Genomic DNA, 6000 nt, shown 5'->3' with positions numbered 1-6000 from the left:
TGGAGATATATTTGATGTTAGGAAAGGTTGAGGGTCGCCGGAGAAGGGGTAGGCAGCGAACGCGATGGTTAGATGGCATCCTCGAGGCGCTGCAGATGAAGTTATGTGATGTTAGTGAGAGACCGGAAAGCGTGGCGTGATATGGTCCATAGGGTCACGAAGAGTCGGACACGACTGAACGACTGAACTGAACTGTAACATGCACGGTTGAGTGTGTGCGTTTATCTTGCTTTGCTGTTTTAGCAAATTAAGTGTGCGATGGTTTATATTTTATGTTAAATAATTCAAGCTCAGGTATTCCTCTCCTTACTGAATTTTTTTCACGAGTGTTTTTATGCATTCTATTCTTATTTAGTAGGGACAAAAGTGTCAACTTGAGCGCTACTTAGCTAATTTGTTTCATTTGTATGTATGCGCCATGTTTAATTTGTTTACCCTAATGAGTGAAGCCCTTGTCAGGCCTTTTGGCCACCATCCTGAAATGCATGTAAAGGCAACTCAAATAAATACTGTTCTTCCTTTTGCAATTTTTCTGTATTTCTGTACGTTGTTCACCATGCTTTAGGCATCTCAATGTCCCTCGGTGCCAAGGAAACAAAGCGTCAAAGGTAAAATTGAAAAACTACAAGAGATCCAAAACAGCTTCTGCACTCGTATGCTGCAACCTTACTGCGTCCTTGAAGAGATGTGCAAGGCGGCGAAGACTAGCTGAGCTTGTATTTAAGCGCGAACGAGATTGTGTCACCAATCGCTGTGATAATGCGGTACTCAGGCACTTTAATGACAAGGATGCTGTTTCGTGGGAATTGCTGTAGCATAGAGCTGAAATTATTCGTAGCGAAATAGTAATAACAGTAGCATCTAGGGTCTTCAAATTTTATTTTGCGTTAAAATTATGAAAAGCTACAAAAGCAAATTTATGACTTATATACAGAACGATCTTTGAAGAGCCTCAGAAGCGGCCTTGGTGGGAGTGGATAGTCAGAATATTGATACGTACTGCAGCAATCGGAATTTTTTCAGAAACATTCTTAGTCTATCTCGCGCAACTACAGAGCTGTGGGCGATTGAAAATGAATACACCGTAGGAAGGAGTACAAAGATATTCATTTAGGACGACGCCCGGCCTACAGCAAATCCTAAACCTAGAACCTGTAATCGAGAATAGACGTGATGGTAAAATAAGTATTGCCGGCTTTGCAAACAGGAGAGCGCACATCTGCGTTTCTCGCTGCATTTTATTTTTATCGCTCAATCGAGCGGTTTCACGGCATGCCGACAGATAGCGCCACGAGGTCAGTGGTACATGAGCATGATAGCTACTGCTACCACCCCGATTCAAAGGGAACGCTCCTATATTCCATCCATTCCATCCATCCATCCACACAGTAACTATATGTGGTGTATATAGCATATAGTTGTGGCCTGCGAGCGCAATATGAAACAATTTAAACTGGGTGCACTCACTTCGCTAGTCCACAGCCGCTTGCAATACGCATGCGCCGATCGGGCTTGGAGATCAGAGCATTGCGTAATGTGGGGGCGATTCGAGTGAAAGCCGCCGTTAGTAGCCATGAGAAGCGAATGGGAAATATTTAAAATTTCCTCCAAACTACAAAAAGCTGCGAAGGCGACCGCCAAGCTGTAGCAGCACCGTTAGCGTCATGTTAATATGCAATGTAGATGCGTCGATTGCGCATCCTTCATTGTCGTTCTTCCGTTGCCTGACTGTGGTGCATGTGGGTTATGCTGGGCTGTGAGCAATTTACATACCCTTCTACGAACGAACTTTCACGCCTCGTTTCATTCTGCTTCACTTCATATCTTTCCAGGACATTGTTACCTGCCCGTGGCGCCATCTATCGGATCACACGTTCACTATTCAATGGTGACTGAAATTTGTAGTGTGGCAGCGGTGCATCTCGATGACCCTCGAAAATTTCGATAGACATTCACTGAATGCGCATTGAGATTGCGCGTGTGACAGAGGTATAAGAGTCTTTCAGACGTCCCTCGACGTTATATACACTGTACCTCTTGGAATTCGGAAATATGCCGACTTCCTCATCGGTTATTTATGTCTTGAATTCTTATTGATGTTGTCAAGTTATCAGCAATACAGTAATCTCCAGAAGTAAATTATCATTGTTACTCAACGGTGGCAACATTTCCGAACGCAATTCTGAAACGTTTACTCGGGTACTCGTTGTATTGCAATCCTTACTGCTGCATTGTGTTTGTTTGCATGACTATACAGCTCCCTGCTCTTTCTATAATAAATTTTTCCAATTGTTCTTCTGTCTAACGTGCGCTGACATAATAATAATAATAATAATAATAATAATAATAATAATAATAATAATAATAATAATAATAATAATAATAATAATAATAATAATAATAATAATTGGTTCACGGGAAAGGAAAGGCGCAGTATCTGTCACACCTGCTATGTAGGCACCTCAACCGCGCCGTAAGGGAAGGGATGAAGGTGGGAGTGAAAGTGGAAGGAGAGAAAGGGGAGCCGTAGTGGAGGGCTACGGAGTAATTTCGACCACTTGGGGATCTTTAACCTGCGCTGACATCGCACAGCACACGGACGCCTCTTGGTTTCGCCTCCATCGCCTGCATCGAAATGCGCTGACATCGCACAGCACACGAAGGGGCGTCCGTGTGCTGTGCGATGTCAGCGCACGTTAAAGATCCCCAGGTGGGCGAAATTACTTCGTAGCCCTCCACTACGGCTCCTCTTTTTCTCTTTCCACTTTCACTCCCACCTTCCTTCCTTATATTACGGCGTGGTTGAGGTGTCCACAGAAAACAAGTGAGACAGTTATTGCGCCCTTCCCTTCCTATAAATCAATCAATCAATCAATGTTGCCTAAATACGCTGCTTGATCGCCGCTGGATTATGTGTAATCCCTACCTCAGTTCATCGTGTTTTATCTCTCCAATGTAATAACCTCTATTTTCAACCTCGACAGAAGGCACCATGAGTAAAGGCAGATTGATTGATTGATTGATTGATTGATTGATTGATTGATTGATTGATTGATTGAAAACATCTTTATTTATTCAGTATTCTCAGAACATGTGGGTGGGCCGCCTATTCCGGTAGTCCATTGGCTGCTGCTGCTGCGCTGGCCCTCCCCACCAGCCAGTGCTGACGGTCAGAATCATCGCTGAGCAGAATAGCCTCCCACTGCTCCTCCGAGGAGTTGGGAATTGGGGTCAACTAAGGGATTAAATTGGCATGCCCACACCATATGGTAGAGGTTAGCTACCTCTCCACAGTGTGGGCACTGCGGAGAGTATAGTGTAGGGTACCACAGGTGCAATTTAGCTGGTGTTGGGTATGTGTTGGTTTGTTGTCTCCTAAGGATGTTCTCTTCTAACTTACTGAGGGATTTGTGTGGTGTTGGGTACTCCTTTCTGGCTGTTCTGTATGGCGCGAGATTGTCAGCATACACTGCTAAACCTATCAGGTCCCGGCACCCTTCATGGTCATCAGGGGGAGACGCCCGGTATAGAAGAGCTCGGGCATGCCTGTGAGCGGCTTCGTTTCCTCCTGGTAGTTCCAGGTGACCTGGAAACCAGATGATTGATGCTTGGTTGGGTGGGTGCTTAGTTAGCAATGACAACCCTGACTTATGAATTAATCCATAATTGAAGTTGCGACAGGCGTTCTGGGAATCAGTGAGCACAACGGCGTTGGGGTTAGATGCTACAGCTAATGCAATAGCTGCCTCCTCTGCATGAGTTGGGTTAGATGTTTTCACCGAGGCGCAGTTCACCATCGACCCCGCAGGCGTTGAGACTACGATAGTCATGACTCCATTCTGTGGTCCTGCTGCGTCCACGTAAAGGGTGTTAGTCTGCTTGTCCCATTTCTTCTGCAGGGCTTCCCCTCTTACTATCCTCCTCTCGATGTTATATGCGGGATGCATATTCCGCGGAATGGGGTACACGTTAATGCGTCTTCTCACATCGCGTGGGACCTCTTCCCTTTGGTCAATTGTATAGGGCTGATTAACATGGATCTTCTCGAGCAGTTCTCTGCCGGGTGTTGTAAGTGCGAGCCTATTGAGAATTGTGAGAGCCATTGTGCTTCCCACATCTCTTCGAGGGTATTATGTACTCCTAGAGCCATGAGCTTGGCCGTTGGCGTGGAGTTCGGTAGCCCCAGGGCCGTCTTGTAGGCTTTCCTGATGAGTGTCTCCAAGACCTGGAGAGGTTAAGGAATGCCGTCCCGTACATTATCCGCGAGATCACGAAAGCTTGCACCAAGCGGATGGTGTCCCTTTCCTTCATGCCATGGTGTTTATTTCGGATACGATGTATCATCCGGAGGATTTGCTCGGTGGATGTTGTAAGCTTCTTCATTGTGGTGGTGTTCTGTCGCCCCTGCGGGATATACTGCCCTAGGATCTCCGTGGGTTTCTGTACTGGGTGGCTCTCTATATACACCGAGATGTTCTGTGCTAGGGGTGTCCTCGGGTTCTTCAGAATTAGCAACTCGGACTTTTCCGGCGCACACTGGAGGCCTCTCTCCCTGGCGTACCGGGCCACCGTGTCCGCTGCTGCTTGAAGACGCTCCTCGATCTCGGCGTCACTCCCTGAGTTGCACCAGACAGTGATATCATCCGCATACAATGTGTGTTTGATGCCGGGAATTTCGGAAAGAAGCATGCGATTTTTCGCTCCTTCATAAACGTATTATCCAATAAGGACCGGCCGCGGTTGTCTTTTGCGCAGCTCACCTTTTTAACAGTCACATTTTTCTTCCCTCTGAGAATCTTTCGGCAATAAACGTCTTCATTTATTTCCTGACCAGGGACATTTTTGTACCGATTCATGTAGTTTGTTTTCGAAGTTTCGCGCCAACAAGCGTCAGATATCTTTCTGCAATAAACAACAAAATGCGGAGGTACACGGGAGTTAGAACATGGTGATTTGTCTAAATATGCAAGACGCGTAACTCGAAAAACTGCCTTTCCGAGAAGATTGTTGAGCTTTAATATTTTTTAAAGAACCATACTCTAGTGGTATAATGTCACTTAAATAACCAATGGACACCTGTATATACCACGATAGCAAGTTGGCCATTACGGTGTAATATATTAGGGTCAATTCACACCAACTGATCTGAATTGCATTTGACCAGCTTCGAACAATGAATTTCCTGTAGTGCACTGTGATGAACATTAACTTAGTTTGTTTGCAAGCGACGTCAAACCATTGTGACACAAAAAATAATTGCAAAAGATTGTTTTGAAGCATTACTATGAAACTTTATTTCGACAAATAAAACAAATTGCGCTTTCATACGAACTGAATTGAATTGAATGAAATTGAACTGAACTTTTTAAGGTTGCTTGTAAATAAACCAAGGAACCAGGCACCAAAAAAAGAAATTTGAAATGATCAAATTTATATTCTCGCAGTGGTCATGTCAACTATTTTTCTGGTTTCCAAAAGACAATGAAGCCCATAAAATATTGCTGTGGTTTATCCTGCTAACTCCAGACGAAGCGATAGCTCTGTTAGGCTTGGCTAAGTTTCTTGTCACTCATCATCATCATCATTATCACTACTAACACCATTATCAAATAAATTCACTGTCATTGTCATCGCTACTACAACCAATATAATTATCAGCAAAACCAGCGTCAGCATCACCGCTGCTATCAGCATCTTTCCTGAGAAAGAGAATTACGATTTTTCTCTTGTATACCTCGGATGTTTTCCCATGCAATAAAGAAAAAAAAACACCAGGGTGGCAAATGTGTACTATAACATTTTCACAGAAGTCCTATCAAATTGTCTAAAACATGCAATGTCGGTTCTCATTGGCCTTAATCAGACGTGTAGTTTGAAGGACCGCTCCATAAATATTAAACGTACAATTCTCGAATCTTGCTCCGGCTGGTATGAGCAGCTTGCGCTACTCCAGGTTGTCCTTGGAAAGGCATTTGATCGTGTCCGGCATTCGTTTATATT

The 6000-nt window shown here is 44.4% G+C and overlaps 1 pseudogene; it reads right to left on the bottom strand.

Moving 5' to 3' along the window:
• Nucleotides 1-436: 436 nt before the first annotated feature.
• The window catches only part of LOC146173375 (venom metalloproteinase antarease-like TfasMP_A), a 33153-nt pseudogene continuing 27589 nt past the window's right edge, over nt 437-6000 (bottom strand).

The sequence above is a fragment of the Amblyomma maculatum genome, chromosome 11 (genome assembly GCF_055883805.1).
Source record: "Amblyomma maculatum isolate TAMU_Amacu chromosome 11, ASM5588380v1, whole genome shotgun sequence".
In the NCBI taxonomy this organism is placed as follows: Eukaryota; Metazoa; Arthropoda; class Arachnida; order Ixodida; family Ixodidae; genus Amblyomma; species Amblyomma maculatum.
This window is presented reverse-complemented; position numbering and strand designations above follow the sequence as displayed.